Raw genomic sequence first — 13,259 nt, 5'->3', positions numbered from 1 at the left:
TTACCGCATCTGGCCAAATGGGAAAGCTCAGGCACCACGTCAAGGTCCTTTCCATTGCCTGAGTCCCTAACACAGCCACACCATCATGCGAGCTCACAAAGCCAACCAGACTGAGAACAAAAAAGGGGTGCACAGGTGGATGTAATCACCCAGAGAAAATACAAAACATAGAAGGGAACTGCACTCCAAGACCGGACCAGGTACACATCCTGTGACTCAGCAACATCCAGCCCTGGGTGCTAAATAGCACTCCAAAAAAGCTGTGATGTCACCAGAGCCACAGGCAGTTAACCCCAGTCTGGAATGGGTGCAAGAAACAAGGGGGATTACAAACAAAAAGTAATACAACACATAGAAAAACCCAGCACTCACCAGCTAGCTCACAGCTAAGATAAAATCATAAACTGGAAAGGTTAGTTACCGCATCTGGCCAAATGGGAAAGCTCAGGCACCACGTCAAGGTCCTTTCCAATGCCTGAGTCCCTAACACAGCCACACCATCATCCGAGCTTACAAAGCCAAACAGACTGAAAACAAAGAAGGGGTGCACAGGTGGATGTAATCAACCAAAGAAAATACAAAACATGGAAGGGAACTGCACTCCAAGACTGGACCAGGTACACATCCTCTGACTCAGCAACATCCAGCCCTGGGTGCTAAATAGCACTACAAAAAAGCTGTGATGTCACCAGAGCCACAGGCAGTTAACCCCAGTCCGGAATGGGTGCAAGAAACAAGGGGGATTACAAACAAAAAGTAATACAACACATAGAAACACCCAGCACTCACCAGCTAGCTCACAGCTAAGATAAAATCACAACTGGAGAGGTTAGTTACCGCATCTGGCCAAATGGGAAAGCTCAGGCACCACGTCAAGGTCCTTTCCATTGCCTGAGTCCCTAACACAGCCACACCATCATGCAAGCTCACAAAGCCAAAATGACTGAGAACAAAAAAGGGGTGCACAGGTGGATGTAATCACCCAGAGAAAATACAAAACATGGAAGGGAACTGCACTCCAAGACCGGACCAGGTACACATCCTGTGACTCAGCAACATCCAGCCCTGGGTGTTAAATAGCACTCCAAAAAAGCTGTGATGTCACCAGAGCCACAGGCAGTTAACCCCAGTCTGGAATGGGTGCAAGAAACAAGGGGGATTACAAACAAAAAGTAATACAACACATAGAAACACTCAGCACTCACCAGCTAGCTCACAGCTAAAATAAAATCACAACTGGAAAGGTTAGTTACCGCATCTGGCCAAATGGGAAAGCTCAGGCACCACGTCAAGGTCCTTTCCATTGCCTGAGTCCCTAACACAGCCACACCATCATGCGAGCTCACAAAGCCAAACAGACTGAGAATAAAAAAGGGGTGCACAGGTGGATGTAATCACCCAGAGAAAATACAAAACATGGAAGGGAACTGCACTCCAAGACCGGACCAGGTACACATCCTGTGACTCAGCAACATCCAGCCCTGGTTGCTAAATAGCACTCCAAAAAAGCTGTGATGTCACCAGAGCCACAGGCAGTTAACCCCAGTCCGGAATGGGTGCAAGATACAAAAGGGATTACAAACAAAAAGTAATACAACACATAGAAACACCCAGCACTCACCAGCTAGCTCACAGCTAAGATAAAATCACAACTGGAAAGGTTAGTTACCGCATCTTGCCAAATGGGAAAGTTCAGGCACCACATCAAGGTCCTTTCCATTGCCTGAGTCCCTAACACAGCCACACCATCATGCCAGCTCACAAAGCCAAACAGACTGAGAACAAAGAAGGGGTGCACAGGTGGATGTAATCACCCAGAGAAAATACAAAACATGGAAGGGAACTGCACTCCAAGACTGGACCAGGTACATATCCTGTGACTCGGCAACATCCAGCCCTGGGTGCTAAATAGCACTCCAAAAAGCTGTGATGTCACCAGAGCCACAGGCAGTTAACCCCAGTCCGGAATGAGTGCAAGAAACAAGGGGGATTACAAACAAAAAGTAATACAACACATAGAAACACCCAGCACTCACCAGCTAGCTCACAGCTAAGATAAAATCACAACTGGAAAGGTTAGTTACCGCATCTGGCCAAATGGGAATGCTCAGGCACCACGTCAAGGTCGTTTCCATTGCCTGAGTCCCTAACACAGCCACACCATCATGCGAGCTCACAAAGCCAAAAAGACTGAGAACAAAGAAGGGGTGCACAGGTGGATGTAATCACCCAGAGAAAATACAAAACATGGAAGGGAACTGCACTCCAAGACCGGACCAGGTACACATCCTGTGACTCAGCAACATCCAGCCCTGGGTGCTAAATAGCACTCCAAAAAAGCTGTGATGTCACCAGAGCCACAGGCAGTTAACCCCAGTCCGGAATGGGTGCAAGAATCAAGGGGGATTACAAACAAAAAGTAATACAACACATAGAAACACCCAGCACTCACCAGCTAGCTCACAGCTAAGATAAAATCACAACTGGAAAGGTTAGTTACCGCATCTGGCCAAATGGGAAAGTTCAGGCACCACGTCAAGGTCCTTTCCATTGCCTGAGTCCCTAACACAGCCACACCATCATGCGAGCTCACAAAGCCAAACAGACTGAGAACAAAGAAGGGGTGCACAGGTGGATGTAATCACCCAGAGAAAATACAAAACATGGAAGTGAATTGCACTCCAAGACTGGACCAGGTACACATCCTGTGACTCAGCAACATCCAGCCCTGGGTGCTAATTAGCACTCCAAAAAAGCTGTGATGTCACCAGAGACACAGGCAGTTAACCCCAGTCCGGAATGGGTGCAAGAAACAAGGGGCATTACAAACAAAAAGTAATACAACACATAGAAACACCCAGCACTCACCAGCTAGCTCACAGCTAAGATAAAATCACAACTGGAAAGGTTAGTTACCGCATCTGGCTAAATGGGAAATCTCAGGCACCACGTCAAGGTCCTTTCCATTGCCTGAGTCCCTAACACAGCCACACCATCATGCGAGCTCACAAAGCCAACCAGACTGAGAACAAAAAAGGGGTGCACAGGTGGATGTAATCACCCAGAGAAAATACAAAACATGGAAGGGAACTGCACTCCAAGACCGGACCAGGTACACATCCTGTGACTCAGCAACATCCAGCCCTGGGTGCTAAATAGCACTCCAAAAAAGCTGTGATGTCACCAGAGCCACAGGCAGTTAACCCCAGTCCGGAATGGGTGCAAGAAACAAGGGGGATTACAAACAAAAATTAATACAACACATAGAAAAACCCAGCACTCACCAGCTAGCTCACAGCTAAGATAAAATCATAAACTGGAAAGGTTAGTTACCGCATTTGGCCAAATGGGAAAGCTCAGGCACCACATCTAGGTCCTTTCCAATGCCTGAGTCCCCAACACAGCCACACCATCATCCGAGCTTACAAAGCCAAACAGACTGAGAACAAAGAAGGGGTGCACAGGTGGATGTAATCAACCAGAGAAAATACAAAACATGGAAGGGAACTGCACTCCAAGACTGGACCAGGTACACATCCTGTGACTCAGCAACCTCCAGCCCTGGGTGCTAAATAGCACTACAAAAAAGCTGTGATGTCACCATAGCAACAGGCAGTTAACCCCAGTCCGGAATGGGTGCAAGAAACAAGGGGGATTACAAACACAAAGTAATACAACACATAGAAACACCCAGCACTCACCAGCTAGCTCACAGCTAAGATAAAATCACAACTGGAAAGGTTAGTTACCGCATCTGGCCAAATGGGAAAGCTCAGGCACCACGTCAAGGTCCTTTCCATTGCCTGAGTCCCTAACACAGCCACACCATCATGCGAGCTCACAAAGCCAAAATGACTGAGAACAAAAAAGGGGTGCACAGGTGGATGTAATCACCCAGAGAAAATACAAAACATGGAAGGGAACTGCACTCCAAGACTGGACCAGGTACACAACCTGTGACTCAGCAACATCCAGCCCTGGGTGTTAAATAGCACTCCAAAAAAGCTGTGATGTCACCAGAGCCACAGGCAGTTAACCCCAGTCTGGAATGGGTGCAAGAAACAAGGGGGATTACAAACAAAAAGTAATACAACACATAGAAACACTCAGCACTCACCAGCTAGCTCACAGCTAAAATAAAATCACAACTGGAAAGGTTAGTTACCGCATCTGGCCAAATGGGAAAGCTCAGGCACCACGTCAAGGTCCTTTCCATTGCCTGAGTCCCTAACACAGCCACACCATCATGCGAGCTCACAAAGCCAAACAGACTGAGAATAAAAAGGGGTGCACAGGTGGATGTAATCACCCAGAGAAAATACAAAACATGGAAGGGAACTGCACTCCAAGACCGGACCAGGTACACATCCTGTGACTCAGCAACATCCAGCCCTGGGTGCTAAATAGCACTCCAAAAAAGCTGTGATGTCACCAGAGCCACAGGCAGTTAACCCCAGTCCGGAATGGGTGCAAGATACAAAAGGAATTACAAACAAAAAGTAATACAACACATAGAAACACCCAGCACTCACCAGCTAGCTCACAGCTAAGATAAAATCACAACTGGAAAGGTTAGTTACCGCATCTTGCCAAATGGGAAAGTTCAGGCACCACGTCAAGGTCCTTTCCATTGCCTGAGTCCCTAACACAGCCACACCATCATGCCAGCTCACAAAGCCAAACAGACTGAGAACAAAGAAGGGGTGCACAGGTGGATGTAATCACCCAGAGAAAATACAAAACATGGAAGGGAACTGCACTCCAAGACTGGACCAGGTACATATCCTGTGACTCGGCAACATCCAGCCCTGGGTGCTAAATAGCACTCCAAAAAGCTGTGATGTCACCAGAGCCACAGGCAGTTAACCCCAGTCTGGAATGAGTGCAAGAAACAAGGGGGATTACAAACAAAAAGTAATACAACACATAGAAACACCCAGCACTCACCAGCTAGCTCACAGCTAAGATAAAATCACAACTGGAAAGGTTAGTTACCGCATCTGGCCAAATGGGAATGCTCAGGCACCACGTCAAGGTCCTTTCCATTGCCTGAGTCCCTAACACAGCCACACCATCATGCGAGCTCACAAAGCCAAAAAGACTGAGAACAAAGAAGGGGTGCACAGGTGGATGTAATCACCCAGAGAAAATACAAAACATGGAAGGGAACTGCACTCCAAGACCGGACCAGGTACACATCCTGTGACTCAGCAACATCCAGCCCTGGGTGCTAAATAGCACTCCAAAAAAGCTGTGATGTCACCAGAGCCACAGGCAGTTAACCCCAGTCCGGAATGGGTGCAAGAAACAAGGGGGATTACAAACAAAAAGTAATACAACACATAGAAACACCCAGCACTCACCAGCTAGCTCACAGCTAAGATAAAATCACAACTGGAAAGGTTAGTTACCGCATCTGGCCAAATGGGAAAGTTCAGGCACCACGTCAAGGTCCTTTCCATTGCCTGAGTCCCTAACACAGCCACACCATCATGCAAGCTCACAAAGCCAAAAAGACTGAGAACAAAGAAGGGGTGCACAGGTGGATGTAATCACCCAGAAAAAATACAAAACATGGAAGGGAACTGCACTCCAAGACCGGACCAGGTACACATTCTGTGACTCAGCAACATCCAGCCCTGGGTGCTAAATAGCACTCCAAAAAAGCTGTGATGTCACCAGAGCCACAGGCAGTTAACCCCAGTCCGGAATGGGTGCAAGAAACAAGGGGGATTACAAACAAAAAGTAATACAACACATAGAAACACCCAGCACTCACCAGCTAGCTCACAGCTAAGATAAAATCACAACTGGAAAGGTTAGTTACCGCATCTGGCCAAATGGGAAAGCTCAGGCACCACGTCAAGGTCCTTTCCATTGCCTGATTCCCTAACACAGCCACACCATCATGCGAGCTCACAAACCCAAACAGACTGAGAACAAAGAAGGGATGCACAGGTGGATGTAATCACCCAGAGAAAATACAAAACATGGAAGGGAACTGTACTCCAAGACCGGACCTGGTACACATCCTGTGACTCAACAACATCCAGCCCTGGGTGCTAAATAGCACTCCAAAAAAGCTGTGATGTCACCAGAGCCACAGGCAGTTAACCCCAGTCCAGAATGGGTGCAAGAAACAAGGGGGATTACAAACAAAAAGTAATACAACACATAGAAACACCCAGCACTCACCAGCTAGCTCACAGCTAAGATAAAATCACAACTGGAAAGGTTAGTTACCGCATCTGGCCAAATGGGAAAGTTCAGGCACCACGTCAAGGTCATTTCCATTGCCTGAGACCCTAACACAGCCACACCATCATGCGAGCTCACAAAGCCAAACAGACTGAGAACAAAGAAGGGGTGCACAGGTGGATGTAATCACCCAGAGAAAATACAAAACATGGAAGGGAACTGCACTCCAAGACTGGACCAGGTACACATCCTGTGACTCAGCAACATCCAGCCCTGGGTGCTAAATAGCACTCCAAAAAACTGTGATGTCACCAGAGCCACAGGCAGTTAACCCCAGTCCGGAATGCGTGCAAAAAACAAGGGGGATTACAAACAAAAAGTAATACAACACATAGAAATACCCAGCACTCACCAGCTAGCTCACAGCTAAGATAAAATCACAACTGGAAAGCTTAGTTACCACATCTGGCCAAATGGGAAAGCTCAGGCACCACGTCAAGGTCGTTTCCATTGCCTGAGTCCCTAACACAGCCACACCATCATGCAAGCTCACAAAGCCAAAAAGACTGAGAACAAAGAAGGGGTGCACAGGTGGATGTAATCACCCAGAAAAAATACAAAACATGGAAGGGAACTGCACTCCAAGACCGGACCAGGTACACATCCTGTGACTCAGCAACATCCAGCCCTGGGTGCTAAATAGCACTCCAAAAAGCTGTGATGTCACCAGAGCCACAGGCAGTTAACCCTAGTCCGGAATGGGTGCAAGAAACAAGGGGGATTACAAACAAAAAGTAATACAACACATAGAAACACCCAGCACTCACCAGCTAGCTCACAGCTAAGATAAAATCACAACTGGATAGGTTAGTTACCGCATCTGGCCAAATGGGAAAGCTCAGGCACCACGTCAAGGTCCTTTCCATTGCCTGAGTCCCTAACACAGCCACACCATCATGCGAGTTCACTAAGCCAAAAAGACTGAGAACAAAGAAGGGGTGCACAGGTGGATGTAATCACCCAGAGAAAATACAAAACATGGAAGGGAACTGCACTCCAAGACCGGACCAGGTACAAATCCTGTGACTCAGCAAAATCCAGCCCTGGGTGCTAAATAGCACTCCAAAAGCTGTGATGTTACCAGAGCCACAGGCAGTTAAGCCCAGTCCGGAATGGGTGCAAGAAACAAGGGGGATTACAAACAAAAAGTAATACAACACATAGAAACACCCAGCACTCACCAGCTAGCTCACAGCTAAGATAAAATCACAACTGGAAAGGTTAGTTACCGCATCTGGCCAAATGGGAAAGTTCAGGCACCACGTCAAGGTCCTTTCCATTGCCTGAGTCCCTAACACAGCCACACCATCATGCGAGCTCACAAAGCCAAACAGACTGAGAACAAAAAAGGGGTGCACGGGTGGATGTAATCACCCAGAGAAAATACAAAACATGGAAGGGAACTGCACTCTAACACCGGACCAGGTACACATCCTGTGACTCAGCAACATCCAGCCCAGGGTGCTAAATAGCACTCCAAAAAAGCTGTGATGTCACCAGAGCCACAGGCAGTTAACCCCAGTCTGGAATGGGTGCAAGAAACAAGGGGGATTACAAACAAAAAGTAATACAACACATAGAAACACCCAGCAATCACCAGCTAGCTCACAGCTAAGATAAAATCACAACTGGAAAGGTTAGTTACCGCATCTGGCCAAATGGGAAAGCTCAGGCACCACGTCAAGGTCCTTTCCATTGCCTGAATCCCTAACACAGCCACACCATCATGCAAGCTCACAAAGCCAAACAGACTGAAAACAAAGAAGGAGTGCAAAGGTGGATGTAAGCACCCAGAGTAAATACAAAACATGGAAGGGAACTGCACTCCAAGACCGGACCAGGTACACATCCTGTGACTCAGCAACATCCAGCCCTGGGTGCTAAATAGCACTCCAAAAAAGCTGTGATGTCACCAGAGCCACAGGCAGTTAACACCAGTCCGGAATGGGTGCAAGAAACAAGGGGGATTACAAACAAAAAGTAATACAACACATAGAAACACCCAGCACTCACCAGCTAGCTCACAGCTAAGATAAAATCACAACTGGAAAGGTTAGTCACCGGCCGCATCTGGCCAAATGGGAAAGCTCAGGCACCACGTCAAGGTCCTTTCCATTGCCTGAGTCCCTAACACAGCCACACCATCATGCGAGCTCTCAAAGCCAAACAGACTGAGAACAAAGAAGGGGTGCACAGGTGTATGTAATTACCCAGAGAAAATACAAAACATGGAAGGGAACTGCACTCCAAGACCGGACCAGGTACACATCCTGTGACTCAGCAACATCCAGCCCTGGGTGCTAAATAGCACTCCAAAAAAGCTGTGATGTCACCAGAGCCACAGGCAGTTAACCCCAGTCCGGAATGGGTGCAAGAAACAAGGGGGATTACAAACAAAAAGTAATACAACACATAGAAACACCCAGCACTCACCAGCTAGATCACAGCTAAGATAAAATCACAATTGGAAAGGATAGATACCGCATCTGGCCAAATGGGAAAGCTCAGGCACCACGTCAAGGTCCTTTCCATTGCCTGAGTCCCTAACACAGCCACACCATCATGCAAGCTCACAAAGCCAAACAGACTGAGAACAAAGAAGGGGTGCACAGGTGGATGTAATCACCCAGAGAAAATACAAAACATGGAAGGGAACTGCACTCCAAGACCGGACCAGGTACACATCCTGTGACTCAGCAACATCCAGCCCTGGGTGCTAAATAGCACTCCAAAAAAGCTGTGATGTCGCATGATGATGTGGCTGTGTTAGGGACTCAGGCAATGGTAAGGACCTTGACGTGGTGCCTGAGCTTTCCCATTTGGCCAGATGCGGTAACTAACCTTTCCAGTTGTGATTTTATCTTTGCTGTGAGCTAGCTGGTGAGTGCTGGGTGTTTTTATGTGTTGTATTACTTTTTGTTTGTAATCCCCCTTGTTTCTTGCACCCATTCCGGACTGGGGTTAACTGCCTGTGGCTCTGGTGACATCACAGCTTTTTTGGAGTGCTATTTTGCACCCAGGGCTGGATGTTGCTGAGTAACAGGATGTGTACCTGGTCCGGTCTTGGAGTGCAGTTCCCTTCCATGTTTTGTATTTTCTCTGGGTGATTACATCCACCTGTGCACCCCTTCTTTGTTCTCAGTCTGTTTGGCTTTGTGAGCTCGCATGATGATGTGGCTGTGTTAGGGACTCAGGCAATGGAAAGGACCTTGACGTGGTGCCTGAGCTTTCCCATTTGGCCAGATGCGGTAACTAACCTTTCCAGTTGTGATTTTATCTTAGCTGTGAGCTAGCTGGTGAGTGCTGGGTGTTTCTATGTGTTGTATTACTTTTTGTTTGTAATCCCCCTTGTTTCTTGCACCCATTCCGGACTGGGGTTAACTGCCTGTGGCTCTGGTGACATCACAGCTTTTTTGGAGTGCTATTTAGCACCCAGGGCTGGATGTTGCTGAGTCACAGGATGTGTACCTGGTCCAATCTTGGAGTGCAGTTCCCTTCCATGTTTTGTATTTTCTCTGGGTGATTACATCCACCTTTGCACCCCTTCTTTGTTTTCAGTCTGTTTGGCTTTGTGAGCTCGCATAATGGTGTGACTGTGTTAGGGACTCAGGCAATGGAAAGGACCTTGACGTGGTGCCTGAGCTTTCCCATTTGGCCAGATGCGGTAACTAACCTTTCCAGGTGTGATTTTATCTTAGCTGTGAGCTAGCTGGTGAGTGCTGGGTGTTTCTATGTGTTGTATTACATATATATATATATTATGATGCGGCACTGCAGTAGGAACAAATTGGACCAGATTATGAGCTTTGAGTTAACAGTTACGCACAAGCAATATTGGGTTTATATTTGGGAGTTACTGGGGTGTGTAGTATGAGATGTGTGAAGATTGCAGGAAGAAGTGGGGAGGAGTGGTGGAGTGAAGAGGAGTGGAGGACCGGAGAAGAGTGGCGAGGAGAGGAGGAGGAGAGGAGGAGCAGTGGGCCCCCCAACAGGGAGTAAGTGGAGTGGAGAGGATACCAAGAAGAGGAGATGGAGGAGAGATGCCAGTGAGGAACATCTAGGAGAGGGACAGTGGGCGCACATGGGGCCAGAAGGGTGTCAGAGGAGGGGTAGGCAGTAACACACTGCCAGGACCAGCTCAGGGAGGAAGCCAAGTGGCCAAAGAGAACATGGCCCTGGTTCAGGCCATCCTCATCAACTATGGAGACCAGGAAAAGGGAAAAAGCTGTGCAAGGAGAAGGAGGAACGCATGGCAACAGGTGGAGAAAGATATGAACAGCGTGGCCCAGAATATGAGGACCATTGAGGGGCTGAAGAAGAGATGGATTGACTGTAAGAGGCGGGTGAAGGAGAAGTTGGGGCAGGAAGCAGTCTACCGCATGGGAACAGGTGGTGGCCCACCCCTACACGTGGAATAAAACACTTGGCAGAATATGATCCACAGGTCCCTGAGCACCACAGCAGTCAGTAGCCTTCCAGAGGTTCGTGACTCAGGGGTTGCAACAACTGCACATCAATCTGGTGAGTGCCATCCCACACACCTGTACACAATGTAATTGCAATACAACACCCTTGAATCTCACACATTCATGTATATGACGAGGAGCAAGGGAGTTGGAGTGCTACCACAACTGTCTACACTTTGACAGGCCATTTCTACTACATGAAACATTCATGATGAGGTCTGGAATATATTGCAATACTAGCATGTTTCAGAGCAACACAGACCCCAAGTCACATGGAGAGTAAGCCTTAAAGGGACACTATAGGCATCAAAACAACGTTAGCTTAATCAAGCAGTTTGGGTGCATAGATCAAGTTATAGTTGGTTTGGTGCCTACAGTGACCCTTTAAAGGACCAGTAAACACAGAAGATTTGCATAATCAACAAATGCAAGATAACAAGACAATACAATATCATTTAGTCTGAATTTCAAATGAGTAGTAGATTCTTTTCTAACACATTTCAAAATTATGTATATTTCCACTCCCCCTGTACAATGTGATAGCAATCAGCCAATCACAAATGCATATACGTCTTAGTTCTTGCACATGCTCAGTAGGAGCTGGTGACTCAAAAAAAAGTGTAAATATAAAAGACTGTGCATATTTTTTTTTTAATGGAAGTAAATTGGAAAGTTGTTTAAAATTACATGCTGTACCTGAATCATGAAAATGTAATAAAACCTGAGTGTCCCTTTAAGTACCAATCAGTTCATCATGGACATGTGCACATAAGAATTGTAGGAAACAAATCCCTTTACACTTATCCTATTCAACTCACTCATAGACCACCTCACAAAGTGTCATCAAGCACATGTTTGCAGTCATCAACCATATTAATATGAATTGTAATCAAACTTGTAATCCTGTTTAAAATTAGCAGTGTTCTGGGAAGAATCTCTAGTAAATTTAGCCAGGAATGATATTATGAATTATAACTGTATCATATGTTTCCCCTCTTCCTGCTTACTCATTTAGAAATCCAGCACATGCATGTAATAGAAGTTGACATGGGAATAATTATAGGTCTTAGCATGTATCAATGTAAAGATGAACTCCACATTTACATATATCTGACTGTACTAATCCCTCTCATCCTTTTAATCTCCACAGAACCACCTCCAGCATCACGTGTGTCACCACAACCACCCCACCCTCTGTGCAACCATCACTGCCTGCCATAATGCCACCACCAGTTTCCCGCCAAACATATGTGCCACAGGGACAGTGGGCTCCCAGGCAGGATCATGGGTGGCTGGCTGCAATGCAGGACCCTGGAGGGATACCACCACCAGTGACCTATGACCAGGGGCACCGGCCGTGGCCGGTGGATTATCCCCACTTCAGATTTGCTGGGAAGCCACCATGGCTACAAAGGGTCCATGAATATACCCCCCTCTGCAACACAGGCGGCAGGCAGTGACATCATTCATCCAGCGACACTGTCAGAGGATGAGGCTACTGAAGAGGCTGGATGGTCCCCCACTTGTCCACAGTGGTTCTTTGAAGCAGTAAGCTGAACTCCAGAATCTGCAGCAGCAGGTCGACCTCTATAATCTGCTACAACAGGCCGACCTCCACCATCTGCAGCAGCAGAACTTCCACCTCTACCATCAACAGCAGCATCACTTCCACCTCAACCAGCAGCAGCACCTTTACCAGTATCACCTGGTACCCGACCTCCTGGTCCTCGACCACCTGCCAGCCCTGTTGCTTGCCCGTCTGTGGACGTATCAGTGTTCTCCCATGGATTCCGAATACATGAGGATCCAGAGGAATCTCCACAGAAGTACCGAAAGGTTCCACAGATGGAGCCTACAGCTGCAGAGAGGCATGGCATCATCGTCAGCACAGCTGTGGGCCATCTGTCACAGATGGTGAGATGGTAGAGTGATATTCACCTGCAGGTTGACAATAGACTCTAAGAACTTAATCAGCTTTTGGGTGTGTTGGTGGAACACATTGCACACCAGCAAGACACATCCTCCAGCGGATCATCTGCCACCAGCACACCAGCCGCAACACCTGCATCTGCAGGGGCCAGAAGGACCAGGTCATCCATCACGGGCACCTCAGCTCCCTCATCCAAAAAGCCTTGTAAGCAATAAAAATATTTCCTTTCACCATAACCATTGTCCTTTGTTATTTATCATGTGTATGTCATACACATCCATGTGATGGGTGTTAAGGTACATTAATATTGGATACCCATGATGATATGACCTGTGGTAAAGTGGCTCTACACCACAGGTAATATTATCATAGATGTGTATCAAGGGCACGGATTGTAATATTCACTTAGAAGATGTTAATCCCTGTATCACACACACAAATACTATACACAGGGGTACAAATAATACATGTTTATTTACAACAATAGGGAACATGAGGAGGTGGCATCTGTTGTGTAGCCAGTCATGACCGCAGGATATTTTCTGGGGCTTCTGAACATAAATAACACAGTGAGACATATGCAGGAATTAGGGGGTTTAACGTAA

The sequence above is a fragment of the Bombina bombina genome, chromosome 4 (assembly GCF_027579735.1).
Source record: "Bombina bombina isolate aBomBom1 chromosome 4, aBomBom1.pri, whole genome shotgun sequence".
Taxonomy (NCBI): domain Eukaryota; kingdom Metazoa; phylum Chordata; class Amphibia; order Anura; family Bombinatoridae; genus Bombina; species Bombina bombina.
The sequence above is the reverse complement of the archived record's forward strand: the minus strand, read 5'-3'. Positions refer to the sequence as shown.